The sequence below is a fragment of the Pyxicephalus adspersus genome, chromosome Z (assembly GCF_032062135.1).
Source record: "Pyxicephalus adspersus chromosome Z, UCB_Pads_2.0, whole genome shotgun sequence".
Lineage (NCBI taxonomy): Eukaryota > Metazoa > Chordata > Amphibia > Anura > Pyxicephalidae > Pyxicephalus > Pyxicephalus adspersus.
Genome location: NC_092871.1, coordinates 23,680,991 through 23,696,359, shown reverse-complemented (window position 1 = coordinate 23,696,359; position 15,369 = coordinate 23,680,991). Strand labels below are relative to the sequence as shown.

The following is a 15,369-nucleotide window of genomic DNA, read 5'->3' as shown; positions in this document are numbered from 1 at the left end:
AACGTCCCCCAGAGTGATGTTGATGTTGCCAGAACCTGCCCACTCTCCCATTGCAGGTCTGAGCCTGCGATAGGAGAGTGGGCGAGTTGTGTCAAGAGACACAATCCGAACCACTGCCCTCAGCCTGCAAAGCGTACCGGGAACACGGTCCACGGCTCTAGCCGGTGCACCCAGCAGCGGGGAGAAGACCCTGCTGGGGGGTCCACCGGCCAGAGCCGCAGCCCACCGTTTAGCCAGCCACGGCCCACTAGTGGGCTGTTGATTGGGGGTTGGGGACCCCTGATACAGACAACTAAACAATCACTGTTGTCATCCTACTGGTTTTGCAAAATGCTGTTTGACCCAGGACTATGCAGGCACAATCAGATGGGGGCTCAATCAACCAAAGCTTAAGACCCTCAGAACAACTACTGGAGAAACCATGGTTGAAAGTGGCTGCTCTAGCATGTATTTTGAACTCCCCGTATCAATGGCACTAGCTTTACCACATAATAATAAAAAAAAAAATTTGCATAAAAGGTATTCGCTGCAACAGTGCAAAAATACCCAATCATTGAAAATACAAGTTTACCTTTAGGCCAGGTTCAGACCTGCAACAGCTGCCAACTGCCAGCCACTTGCACCGCAGATCTGATGTGGCAATACCGGCACTACAACCTTACTGCCAGTCTGAGCCTTATGGTAAGAGATGCCTTTTGATTTGAAAAAAATTGCAATATTTTGTGAATATTATCAAAAGCTCACTGTAAACTGCTGCCTATTGCTTGAAAATGCCAACGATGTGGAAACATTGTTATTTCGTATATAAAATATACAATCACATAACAAGCAATATACCAGCAGCCTTAAAAAGTCAAGGTAATGACATCAGAAAAATTACTTCCCGTTTAGTATATTTCAGGACTTTGGAAAAAGCTTGCTCTTATAACTGCATGTTCTTAACATATAATTTAGAAACCAGATAAGAGATTAATTAGAAGGCACAGTACCAACCCAGCACCGCTCACACAATTTATTGCCTAGAATAGGTAACTAAATCAGCACAATTTGACTGTATTAGCACAGCTGCTGAAAGAAAAGCTAGGTTTCATTTCTACAGGTGTTACACAGAAAATGAGAGAATCATCTTGGGTGTTTCGGTACTGGAAACAACAAGCATACATACAATCAATTACAATTTCTTGAGTGGCAAATGTAAACGCCAATAAGTAGGTGTGGGTTGAAAAAGAACAAGGTGAGTAACACAAGTCTTTTCTCCCTGAAAACCTAGAAAGGGATTGGTGGAGCACAGGCAATGATTATGTGATGAAAGAAAACTCAGATATATATCTCTCTGCAAATTCTGGTGCATGTGAACTACACCTTGAACTACCCATGCCCTGGACTTCTTGGGTTAAATCACATTGGAGGTAACAATTCCATGAATATAAAGTATAAAACACTACCCTTAAATTTCTCCATGCAGAGAGCTGCCTTCTGAAGTTCCTCGATGGAATAGACCAAAAGCAATTTTAGTCACTATTAAACATTTTGCTATGGAAAGACATTTTAAAGCTAAACAAAAACAAATAAAATGGTTAAGCAAATGGATAGCTTAACATTAAAGTGCCTATAAAACAAATGGCGGGTGACAATTAGGACATAAATTATCTAAAGAGATGACTGATAAACTGTTCTTTTTTTACTTTATTTTAGTTGTTTATTTAAAGAACCCCCATAACTTTGCGAACATGAAAAAATGTTTAGACACCATTATAAGCACATGCACATATATTAGTACACCAACAAGAAAACCGCATACACACTTGCAAATATAGTCGTTGGAAAGGATCTTTCACAATCCTTTCAAACCACTAAGCACTGCACAATGCACGACCGAGTGCTGTACATACAGCAACATGCAGCTCTACGCAGAGGAAAGGGGGAGAGCAACGGAGCGAAGAGCATTCGACATTCATCGTCCGTGGATCCGCCAGGATGGTCATTCGGACGATGAACTACACGCGCTGTACACACGCCAGAGCAGATTATCAGGCGGGAACCATTGGAAGTGTGTACGGTGCTTTAGTGTATATATAGATAGCATGACAGCTGTCCAAGCAATAAAATAAAAGGCAATACAAGTATTTACATATTGGGACTACCAGCATGTTGGAAAATTTCAGACTTACACAATTAGCTACAGAACTGAAAGACTGATTTTGTGTGCTTTAGATAGAAAGGGTTTTTTTAAACACATGCTGTTTCCCTGTATTATTATTGTTTTTTATCATATGTGTTCTTACTATGGTTCTTATTGGGTGTAAAGTTGTTCTTTTTTCATATTGTTCTTCATGAACTGTACTGTTGGAATTTACCTTTTAAAATGCAAATAAAAAGAGATTTACCCATTACACATATGCTGTGTAAGCAGAAGAAGAGGAGGCCATGTGCCCTGGAGCAACAGCTTACTAGCTTTTTTTTTCCAGTTCAGTTATAAACTTGACAAGCAGAAAGAAATGAAACCTCCCTACAGTAAATGGTATGTGAGGACTGCACTCTATGAAACAAATATACTGGCCTGCACACAGCATGTCTCCTAATAGGCTTCAGGGGTAAAAAAAGATTGGTATCATTGGACTCTTATCAGACATTCAAAAGCTAGAGGTTGGGGGTGTAGGGTCCTTGGGTTTAGTTCTGCCACAGGGAAAGGGAAAATGACGCACTGGACCAGAAGGCTTGATGGAGATCTGTGTAGAGACACAAAGAATTGAGGTGAGGAACTAGAAGTGGGACTGGAGCTTGGATACCACCAACATGTTTAAGTTTAAAGCTTTTAACCTGCTAGCAAAGGTTAACAAAAGAGGTGTGCCCCTTCACGCAGAGGAAGGCTTTGAAGGACCTGAAAGCCTTTAAACACCAAACCTTAAAGTTGGACTAAGAACCATGCTTGAAAGGTCCTGGGAAAAGTAAAGTAAAAGTGTGTTAGTTTTGGAGAAGTGGGAAGACTTGGCAATCTGTTCTTTAAGATGGTTTTGCTGGAAAAGATTGGTGCTCTTGCCTCCAACAGCATTCTTGATGAACTCATCCAAGGAGACATAGTCCCCCCCCAAGATCTTGCAGACCAGGCAATTTTTAGGTGCAGGTTCTGCAGTCCAGCACTTTAGTTACAGTGCCCTCCTATAAGCTGTGATTTCTCCCACTAGTCCATTTTCCACACCGGGAGCAAAACATGGAATGCTAAGGATTCTGCTGCAGGCTATAACTTTTGAAGACAGCAAAGTGAAGACTCAGGACTTGTCAGTGAGATAAGTGTTAGGAGTCATCTATTGCAAGGCAAACTTTTATTAAAATCTTTTTTTTTTTTTTTTTCAAGCAACAGAGTTGCTTTAAAGTAGCACTTGGTAGAGTTCAACGTTTACTTGTTGAGGAACTCAAAGCGCATAATACTTTGCCTATTATTATTATTATTATTATTATTATTATTATTATACAGTATTTATATAGCGCCATCATATTACGCAGCGCTGTACAGAGTCCATAGTTGTGTCACTAACTGTCCCTCAAAGGAGCTCACAATCTAATGTCCCTACCATAGTCATATGTCATTAATGTAATCTAGGTCAATTTAGGGGGAGCCAATGAACCTAACTGCATGTTTTTGGGATGTGGGAGGAAACCGGAGTACCCGGAGGAAACCCACGCAGACACGGGGAGAACCTGCAAACTCCATGCAGATAGTGTCCTGGCTGGGATTGGAACCTAGGACCTAGCGCTGCAAAGGCCAGAGTGCTAACCCCTGAGCCACCGTGCTGCCTATTCAAACATTCCAGAGACATCTATAGACAGCTGTGTTTACAGATCCCCTATAGCAAAGAACACAGTCTGAATTTACTCCCAAAACACAACAAATTTGTTGCAATCATGGCCCTGAACTGTATGGGTCCACATCAGAGTTGCAAAGTTGGAGAGTGAAAGGAAGGCTTCGAAACACAATTCACATGAAAAGCAGGGAGAAATGGGAGTGAATTTTAAGTCCCCGAGCCCCCTAAGCCTCTTTCAGCTGGGTGCACCATCCGGCACTTTTCAATAACCACATGGCTTTTTTTCGAGTGGCTACTGAAAAGTTGCGTCAAAATACAGGGGCTGCGACCTGCCTACAGCTTTTTCCCTCCCAGCTTATAAAAAAAACTCTGGGCAGAATACTGATTAAGGTACACATTCATCTATAGCTAATTTGCCATCCTGTAGGCAAGATGAGCAGTCCCCATTGCTACACACAGGCAAAGATTTCTCATCCCAGCTTTAGCTTTAAAACTTCCAATACCGCTGGGAATATAAAAATGTACTAAAAATTATAGAGTGGGTACATATAGCAGGCAAAGGCAATGTTTATATTTTACATGTGCTAAATTTTACTTTTCTACATTAGCTTTAAGATAAAGTTAATGGGTGCAAAGCTGGGAGATTACATCAGGTTGTCTGGAATGCAGGGGTCACATCACCTCCTCACACAAAACCGGCACAGAGAAGTCATATTCTTTGAAATTGCAAGGCACAAAGCAATACTTCATGGTATTACTGCAGCACATTTTGGTGACAGATGCAGTCATTTTTGTTACATATCACTCCCATGGCAACCTTTAAGAAGGTTGTTACTGGTTCTTGTAAGATGACTAGAATACACAAGTCCTAATTGCACCGTTCTTTTCTGAATGTTGTGACTAGCGCTGAGTTTTTAAAAAAAAGGGCCTGATGGCGGTAAAATAGGCATTACTGGTAACTTGTAATGCACTATATTAGAATGTATTGTTAAAATACACAACAAAAAAAATCAGTAAAAAACAAAAAGTGCCAAGACACATCTGTAGCCATTCTATGTCTGAATACCAAGCCATTCTGGTGGGCCAAGCTTTGCCCCATCTTGTTCTTCAGGTCAAAATTGACCTTCTTACAGCAACTAGATTTAAGTTCCAAGAAAAAAACATTGCTGGGCACTACAAGCATATTTTGTGGCATGTGTTATTAGGGTGTACCAAGTCTGGTTTTGGTAAGGATAGGTTCACCGTCAAAATAGAATTGACAACCGTGCCGGATAGCTTTTCGAGCTACCAGCTCCAAGCACATCATCTATGTTTCATAACCTTTTAAGGTTCTTCCCTCGAACAAGCACCCACTAAACACTAAAGCTGCAGTCAGGCCCAACCATCATACAGTTTTCTACTATTGCATACTACTGAGACCTCACCAAGGGTGTCAGACAGCTTCAAGTGCAAGATTGTACCAAAAGATCTGTATACCACTTGAGCACATACACATTATTGGCCCTTTGCACATAGTTTACAATACCTTACCAATCTTCCAGGAAGTAGCATTTTGCTTTGTGTTAAGATTTTCTAGTGTCTGGTACACAAGAGCTGATTTTTAGTTTCGACCTGATTTCCAATATGACATGAATTCCAACACCCAATCCAATCCTAAGCTTCTGATATTTGGGTTTCAGATTGGACGTGTTCAGATTGGTTTCAGATTGGACGTGTTGGCAAGCTATACAGCACCATAACCAACAGCAATCTATCAGAACTAATACAGGTTAATACATTATACAATCAGCTTTACTCACATACAGGTGGATAACAATATAGTATAAAGCCACTTAACATCTTTCGTCTTGCCCCAATCTCTATACAATAGCCATTTTCAGCACAAAAACGTCTTTGCATTGCAGAATGGCAGCTAATCACTGAATATCAGAATGATAAGCTAGGAAGATCTGATATCTTCCAGAGAACAAGGAAGTCACTGTTCGTCTATGGGAAAAGAGCATCTATATGAGCAAAAAAATAAAGCCAACCCTGCAGAGTATTAGCTTACTCATTTTTGAAAAGGCTATTTATAGGCGAGCCGAAGGTCTGCCAGGAAACACTTCTAGACGTTCATTATTCAATGTCATTGCCAAGGTATTGCCTGAATACAGCCTAGGCAGGAATAAGTGATGGGGGGGGGGGGCAATAAACTTGTTAGAACAATATAGAAGCAGGTTCACTTAAGCATTCCACTTGTGTTGGCTTGTTCCATGGTATAAAGTAGAAAAAAATAATGTTTGCAGATATACAGGACAGTAATACCGGTGCTGCCGGCAAGAATACAGTTGTTGCATGGAATTTTACAAGACGGATTTTGATTCATTGCAATGGAATTCAGTACTGAAGGGCTGGGGCTGCTTGGAGAATGGAGAACTGGAGGCTGAATCATATGGAAGGGGAGACTATGCCAACTGCACAGCTGTTCAACTGGGATAAAGTCCATACTGGCCAGAAATGAGAACATTATTATATCATAGATGGGAACAGCTGGAGAGTAAAGTGTAATTTTTATAAAGAACAAGGGACCTTTTTTAATATAAACTGCCAGACTAAAGAACTTTCTGTGTCACCTAAAGCAACTAAGCTCTCTTTTGTACTATACAGCTAAAAGGGAAAAGCTAACTAGCCAACTTGGAGCAGAAAGATCTTTAGTCTCAATGTTTTCCCCCTCTTGGTTACGACTTAAGAAGCCAAGGCTTGACAGTTTATATTAAGCTAAATACACAAGTGTTTCTCAATGTTTTTTTTTGTTTTTTTTAACGTGGGGGGAACCCCTTTAAATAACATTTAGGTTTTCAGGAAACCCATTACAATTACTATATCTACATCTGCACAAGGGACACCTAAAACCGCATACACATGTGCAATTATAGTTTATAGTCGTTGGAAAGGATCTTTCACAATCCTTTCCAACGATTAAGCACTGCACGATGCATGAACGAGTGCTGTACATACAGCACCATTCTGCTCTTTGGAGAGGGGAGAACAACGGAGTGGCACCCTGCTGCGCGCTCTCACACTTCCCTTGCATTTGGATCGTTCGTCGTCTATTGTCCGTGGATCCGCCAGGGCGGTCGTTCGGACAATGGACGACGGGCGCTGTACACACACCAGATTCTCATCCGATATCGGCCCTGAGCTGATTATCGGGCGAGAACCACTGGACATGCGTACGTAGCCTAAAGGGCTCCTAGTGCTGCTCCTTCCTCTTCCAATGCTGTTGCACAGGAAAAGGAGACAGACGCCAAGTCAATTTAGATTACTTATCTACGTTTATCATATAAACCTGTGTGTTTAATAACAAGCACTGACACTAATAACACATTCTAATCTGCACACTAATGTGTTGCAAGACTAACAAAGCAGACAGGAACAGTATGCAGACATCACTGTATTTATCCCAAGCCTAGGGCAAATGTACAATTATTAGCAAAATAAAGCCATGAATTACTGATGCTCATTAGTCCTAGATTATGATGCTGATAAAACAAAATACGCTGCAGAGCTATGACAGCTGGTAGATCTGTCACCTATGGCTGTTGTAGAGCTTGCAGGGCAAATGACATCCACACTACCTTGCTAATGATCCCTGCTTATAGAATCAATTGACTCCAAGTTCTTGCAAAAACTTTGCTTATCTTCCTCTTCCATAAACCAGAACCACATGCTGCATATGTAACAATGACCTAAATCTTTACCCAAATGTTACATAAAACCTATGCTATGATAATAGAAGGTTGTCACTGCAGACCATTTTCTGAAAATGTTGGTTGTCTGGCTTTATTATTGATCTTCTGGCTTCAATGTGTTCTGAATCAATGGCCTGGAACAAGCATACAAATTAGAACCAACAGAAGCCAGCACATCTGTGACAATACCCTAAATGTACCAGGGACCGTGTTTAAGAATGGCATTCAGATAACTAGCATTTTCAGGAGCAGGGGTCTGCCTCCAAATTCCTCTGTACATGATTTCATTTTTGCATTTTGCAAGGAGAGGTTTGCCAAGCTCTACTTTACCTCTTTATACTTCAATGAATTCTCCAGCTTTCTCCTTTGTCCCCGGCCCTCTTTAGGGTAAAGTACAGACAGTGCCATAATACCTATATTTTGTAAACCAAGCCCGGAAATGTTCCAACCCCTCTGGGCTCCAAGTACTACATTTCGAGTATCGCTCAATCAAGCAGGATGGGTCTGCTCCCCAAACCTAAACCCAGACCACCAAGACAACTGCAGCAAAATGAGTATGTATTTCTGAATTTGAAATCTGCAGCTTTAATGATCCTGACATATAGGTCCATGCTTAAACACTTCCTGATACAGGGTGGCAATGCCTCATCCCTATGCTCATGAATGTTTACTCTGTCACATATACACCTGATTGAGACTACAAATGGATAGGCCAACACACATGGAACAAACATTGCCCATTGTTGTCGCGAGAGCCAATCCAGATCAATGAAATTGAAATGATTAATGTGTGTTACATTAACAAATACCATTCATTATTAATGGGCTTCCAACACACATTTTTTGCAACACAGCTAATGAGATGCAAGGTGTTGTGCATTGTCCGCTATTGCACAGTCCATTAAGGTGTCATTTACATTTTTTCCAGAGTTAAGAAACTATGTGTATGGTTTTAAGCAGAAGAAATCCTATAGTATTATTTTTAAAAATACTGAGATAGAACAAGAGGCAGAGGATGAAATGAAAATAAACTACGAACACTTTGGATAGTATGCCATATGCCCTTGCTATAAACCAAGATTTCCCAAAGTTGAATAAAAACATGTTGGTATGAGAGGGTCAAAAGACATAGGACCCTGACGTTCAAGTCTTGACCCACTTGTACTCCTTGGACTCATATGTAATGAATCGACATGGTGAACAATGGTCAAGAAACTAAAAGCAATTCTGTGTCTGGCTAAATGTTCATGAAATATATATCATATTAAGCCTTTCCTAGTTGAACACACAGTTAAGTAGAGAAGCCCTAATTCGCCTCACTTGTGTGATAAAACCTATATTTGGACAGAATGTTGAGTCAGTCATTTCCTCTTGTTGGCATTGCTCGCATTCTGAGAAGGACACTCATTTCCAGATAAGGGTCATTGGGAAAATGCAGCATTACAAGCAGGATTTTCAGCTCGCAAGTAAAAACTCTTACAGAACATAAATTCCTGTAGCAGAGGTACCCCTCACATTAATAATAGGAGATGAAGAGTGATAGATTACCCTGCATGGTACAACAATGAGAACAGCACAAAGCTTCTGTTTACATACAAGGACAATTAAAATCTGATGTACTAAAGCCAGAGCAAAAGTGAAGTCAAAACAAGAAATGATCACTGCAGATTGTATGCTATGTTATTCTGTTTGATTTAGGGTCTATCAAGTATCTAAACCCAAGAAAAAAAATGGAATATTTGGCTGATAATCCTCAGATGTGGTATTTTTAAGTGAACTTTCTTAAAGTACCCCAAAAATTACCTGGAGATTCTACTTTGTAAATTCTTGCGTACGTACCTAAAACTGCAAACAATGCTATCAACTTTCCAACTATCTTCTGCGAACTAACAGCACTAGAAAGGAGGTGTTTGTGGTCAAAGTCAGAGGAGAAGCCTAATTTGAACTGTTCTCCAAGGATTAGGGTAAGAGGATTTTCAAGCCTTTCAGGAAGCACTTAACTGGTCAATCCTTTTTGATTGATCAGTGCTACTGATGGCCCCAACACCCACATATCTAAAATACTATAGAGGTGTTGCAATACTCAGTCAAGTTCTTTACATTATTTTGCTCTTACACAAACAGACAACAGTGTTCAACCTAGAATTATTTTTAAGGCAGGTGGGAAGACATTGTAGGTGGGTGGCAGCCCCTGTATTGTGACCCAAATCTTCAGTAACCTCCCAAAGACAGCTGGGTGGTTAGTGAAAAGTGCCGGGTGGTGCGCCCTGCTAAAATGGGCTGGGGAGAAAACTGAGCCAAGCACACCTATGCACAAGACTGCTGTTGTATGGTTCAATGAAGCCTATCCGCAATAAGGGGTACAACTCCGGCACTTCTGAGTTCAGTCAATGCAAGTAAACATCACAGCCTTTGGAAGTGTTCAACTTCTGCATTGGAAGGCAATGAGTACTCTCTTGGCAGGCAGCAAACCCAATCTGTGTTTAATCAATACATTCTCCAGCAAGGTCTATGATATGCAACAATATGTTACTACAAAGCCCAGCAGCGACTTAGGGGATGGCAGGAAAAACCCCCAAAAGCAGAAGGGATGCATGAAATCAACACTCCTAGAAGTGTCAAATACAGAAGACTCTACTCCTTGAAGACATATACACCATCATCTGTTACTCACCAATGGTATTCTACAAATTAGCTTGTACCAAGCATCTTTTGCTTCGGAGTAACTATATGGAGTTTGGGATTTAACATCTGCATATCTTCTTGATACAATAATGTTACATTCCACTTAAATAACGAGCCCACTATCCTGCCTTAGTAATCGAGTTATTGTTGTAATGCTTACCTCTAAAAAATTCATGAGTAGAATGCAGGTACTGCCATTGATGACTTCCTTAATGCTGAACTGCAAGCAAACAGCTGACAACACAGATACACAGATGACATATATAAGGTATTTGTCACCTGGACACCTGATTTCAAGGATGCAGATCAGCTACACTTACAGATCTTACCCCTCTTTAGTCTGGCCTATACGTTATTTTATTTGAAGGCAAAGACTGGTGGGCTGTAAGCCATTGGGTGCTCCAGTCCACCTTTGTACCTCCAGCTCTTCCCATGATATTCTGTCAAAATAAGTAGGAAAAAACAACAGCACAGGGAAGCCATCATAATGGCCATACCGGGTGGATAGACCCTAATGAAGGTCTTAGAAACACAGAAAACTCTGTCACTTAAAATGATCAACTCTCATGATTCTAAATAAGTCCATTTACTGAAGTTCTATGAAAACCAACTCACTTACTGTTTGGTTGGTGCCTTGATAAATAGGACCATGGAGACCCCAAAAACATTATGTTTCGTTGGTCTCCATGGAATTTCAGAGTCATGATGACTTTCTTACATGATTCATACTGTGGGATCGTATCATTACTGACATTTTTTGATTGCAATATTTAGTCATTTATGATTGAACTCTTCAGTTACAAACCACAAAAATCTACAGCTCTTGGACCAGGAAGCCAACAAAGCTTTTTGCTCATGGATTTAGCACCTTTTGGATTCCTAAAATGTCTTCTGGTGCCAAGGTGATTTTTGGGGTTTCCTAACTTCAGTGTTCCTTTTGCTTGTTCGGCCAATCCCCAAAGCCTAACTTTAGGCAAATCTCAAAACCAGTGCAGTGGGGGCTGCCCCTACATTTCAAGGTTAAATGCTAATTTTCTCCAGGGCTTTTACTTATATTTTCACTCACTCCTGTAGGCTCCTTGTGTCCCCTAAAGCCTTCTCTCTATGGTGCTCCATCGAGCAATCACCACTAACATGCAGGACCAGCAGTTCTGCATTTTATCCTTGGGGTGGGAAGCCTAGTGCAAGGGTTGTTAGGTTTTAGGACTTCAGACAAAAAAAGGGCCACCTGTCATAGAATAGAAGAAACAATGTTGCTGTATATTTATATCATTGCAAAGGTTACATTTACATTTGATAAGATGGGGATAAATCAGAACCTCTGACAAGTTTTTACACATCACTTCTACTTCATTTGCCACTGGAAATGGGGAAAATCTAAAATTGTACAATAGACATCAGAAAAGGAAGAGAGGGCAAATTTCCCTGAGGGGATACCCATTACAGTGACAACACTTCTGATGCTGGAAATTCCCCTCACTTCCTCTTGTGTTTCTGCAGCAGGAAATTTGTGAATATCTATTTGCTGATAAGGCCTCAAATTTCCACCTGGAGTCTAAGCTCTTATGCTACCAAGGTCCATAAAGACTCAGTCTGGCAGGCTAAACTGGGTGATTATCATTCACTATCAAGCAGTTTTACACAAGGCTGGTATTGACAAAAAAAGGGGCCCTGGCAAATATAAGGTGGGGGCTCAAAATGCTTAACATTCCAGCTCTTTCCACCCCTGCCAATAGGGGACTTGGAGAAACTAGGGGCCCGGTGCTATTACCCTACGTGTACAGGTGCCACTAAACAACGACGATTACAGCCACACATCCCAAATTGGAATGACTGATTGCGATATCATTGGGCAAGAACGGTCGTCAGTCAGAAATAGTTTGTTCAAAATTTTTCCCGTATGGGGCAGCACCTTCACATCACCGTTAATAGCTAAAATGTGTCGGGGTCAAAACACACTGACCAGTATTATAACAACCCCGCAGTGACACCATACAACTAAAGTCACATTGTTCATGATCAGTAGTCACAAATCACACACAATCATACTCACCATGCAATTACTAGAAACTGCATAAAAAAATAACAGACTTACAAATCAAATATATAGATCACGTTGGAGCAGAATGCCAACTCAGTGTGCCAGGTTCATTTAAAGATCATTCCGGACTTTCTGAAGCAAAACGATGGCACACCAAGATGTAAATGCCCAGACTGGGCAATTCTTGGCTGTGTAAATAAAGGTGCCCCAGAGATCTGCCCTCTCATCCCTATAAATGCTTCATGCCCACCATAGAGGTAAAGCCACTCACCTGGAGCTCAGCGATGACCCTATTAATATTATTAATAAAAAAATGGTAGAAAAGTTGGCGAGAAGTCTTGAAACCTCAACACTGATAAAGTTCTGGACCATGTGTTTGCTTATCTAATAGAATTTAACTAAAACTAAATATTTTGAATTGCCCAAACTTTTGCAGCAAATATTTACAATGACAACAAAAAAAGACCCCAGTGATCCATCTGTGATGGGACGGAGATTCTTGAGGAGGGGGCGATCAGTAATTGACAATCCAGAAGCTCATTCAGTTCCAGGCATTCCCATTGCCCACCCCCCATTGCTGACATTAGAGCCCGCCTGCAACAAGTAACTGTCCACCAGGGTGACGTCACCCAAAAAAAAGTCAATAGCCCTTTGTTATGACTTAGAGCGAGGAAAAAAAGGGGGTGCAGACTGCGCGGCCGCCTCCGCTGCAAAGAGGAACGGCAAGGAAAAAATAACTCCAAAAATGAAAGAGCTCTGATTGGGGAAAAGAAGGGAAATATCAAGCAAGTGAGACAACTGAAAGGAGGAGAGGGAGGGGGAGTCAATGTGAGCGGGGAGGGCGCAGGATCCTTGCTGTCTGCAGTCTACGTGGCATTTCCAGGAGGCAAAGGCAGGGGTGCTGCAGGTTGGGGGCAAATCCATGACCCCATAGGGGGCAACTGACCCACTGCTTCCTTTTTTGTAACCTTTGCAATAGCAAGAATGAGAAAAATCCCTGGAAATCATGGAAGGAATCCTCCTGTGCAGGAGAAGGGGTTCAAATATTTTAAGTGCGATTAAAGTGAAACGGTTGCCCATGGCAACCACTCTCATTTTATACCAAAAATGTGATTATAAATCCATCTGATGAGGGTTACAGCTGTGACTTAGGTAATCTATTATCTAACTCACAACTAAGTGATGATGGAAAGACTTAAGCAACAGGCTAGGATAGGGTGCCATGGCAGACTGGCTTTCTTTTACCCCTGGTCATGTGATCCTCCAGTCTCGTTTACCGGGAGCCGGTGTAAGGGAGGCAGAGATAAGTGAAAGGAATGTCAGGGATGGGGACTTACCTGGGTGCGGTCGGTAGTGCAGCCTAGGCAGGCCGTGAATCTAATTCGCCCGGTGTTCGTCTTCCTGTGCCGTGGTGTCCCCGGGGCCGCTGCAATCTCAGTGCGCAGCTCTTCCACTGCCGGGCTGCAGCGCCATGCTGGAATGCGGGAGGTGCGCATGCGCAGGGGAGACCGGGCACAGGCAGCCAGACGGCCACGCCCACTTCTTCCCTCGCTGTGCTGGCAGAGATATGAGCGCCCCCCTTTCTCCTCCCCTGCTAGGAAAATCCACACTGCCCCCCCCCCCTGTGTAAATAGTTTCAGTGCATGGGAAACCCACACAGCCCTGTATTGTGTGCGGACACATTGCAGCCCCAGTCAGCCCTCACAGAGACAAGATAGGGCCTTGTGAGGGCTCCTTACCTCACTTTGGTTTCATGTCATGGCTGCTGAACTATAAAGGGTTCTCCACAGACCTCCAACAGCCCTGGCTTATATCAGTAGAAGTGAAATCTGTCTGCTCAGTCTGGCTTTATAGTATACAAAACTAAAACTTTTATGGAGAGAGTAGGGAAAGGTTCATATTCTGTGTCTCCTTAAAGGGGAACTAAACCTGGCCAATTCACCTGTACTGGTCGCCGCCATCTTCCTTCTCTTCCTCTTCTGGACTAATGTCCACCATCATGATTGGCCAAACACAAGCAAAACCGGGATTGACGGGTTTCCCTGGTAACCAAAGCTGATGACGTGTAGGCACAGCTCAGCCTGGGTTTCAGAAACCCCAAGTGTGTGCAAGTGGGTTTCTTTCTACAGTAATGACAAACTTAAAGGGGAACTAAACTCAAAAAAGGCTAAACCAAAAAAAATACACCTACCTTCAATATCGAACCGCAGTCAATCAGTCCGGATGTTCCTTCCGTCAGGTCCCGGTATCTGTCTTCGGACCAGCACTCCAGGCACCACCAACTTCCTCTGGGTTCTTCTTACTATTACACCTGACCCAGGCGCGAGATCAGATGATGTAGTTGGGGAAAGGGCTCCTTCTGCACATGCCCCAGGTGCTGGGGCATACACAGAAGGAGCACCCAAGAACCTCCCGGGATGCATGACGTAGGTATCCCAAGAGGTTTTGCGCTCCCATTCATTCTCTATCGCCTAGGAATTAGGGGGCGGTGCTGCACCCTTTTCTTAAAAAAAAAAAAAAAAAAAAAAAGGGTGTTGAACTTAAAAGCAAACACATATACGCATTTATGTAAAGTGAAAATTCAGGGTTTAGGTACGTTTAAAGCGGAAAAAAAACTACAAAATAAAAATACACTTAACTTTATTCCCACAGATCCATCGATGGCGCTGGTCCTTTTCATGATTCGGTCCAGTGTCCTCCTAGAATTGGAACTCTGCGCCAGAACTTTGTTCTAGCGCAGAGAAAGCGCCGCCATCTTCTGTCTTCTCTTCCGTCTTCTTCTTCTTTCTTCGTCACCTGATCTCACACTACGCAGGTGTGATGTAGCCGCTATGAGGAGAAAAAAAAAAGACAATCTCACAGTGCATGCATTTGATCGGCATCCTTTTCCCCTTGGCGGAAGAAATACCCGTTCTGTACATGCCCCCAGCTCCTAGATTGTAAGCTCTTCGGGTCCTCTCCTCCTCCTGTGTCACTGTCTGTATCTGTCTGTCATTTGCAACCTTAATTTATTGTACAGCGCTGTGTAACATGTTGGCACTATATAAATCCTGTTCTTTAGGAGAGTGTGCATTTGCATAGGAATCTTTAAATCCAAAGTAGATTTAGG

The 15,369-nt window shown here is 42.1% G+C and overlaps 1 protein-coding gene and 1 long non-coding RNA gene across 3 annotated transcripts in view; both read right to left on the bottom strand.

The window, feature by feature from the left end:
• Positions 1-13,751, bottom strand: part of LOC140344053 (fibronectin type-III domain-containing protein 3A-like) — a gene marked incomplete in the record, with an annotated part of 68,663 nt that extends 54,912 nt beyond the window's left edge. For both annotated transcript variants that reach the window (XM_072430965.1, XM_072430967.1), the window contains 1 exon segment: positions 13,598-13,751.
• Positions 3,028-5,935, bottom strand: LOC140344037 (uncharacterized). Its single transcript, XR_011923460.1, has 2 exons — positions 3,796-5,935; positions 3,028-3,434 (listed from the first exon to the last, which is right to left on the bottom strand). It is a non-coding gene; the product is annotated as an uncharacterized lncRNA (long non-coding RNA).
• Positions 13,752-15,369: the final 1,618 nt, after the last annotated feature.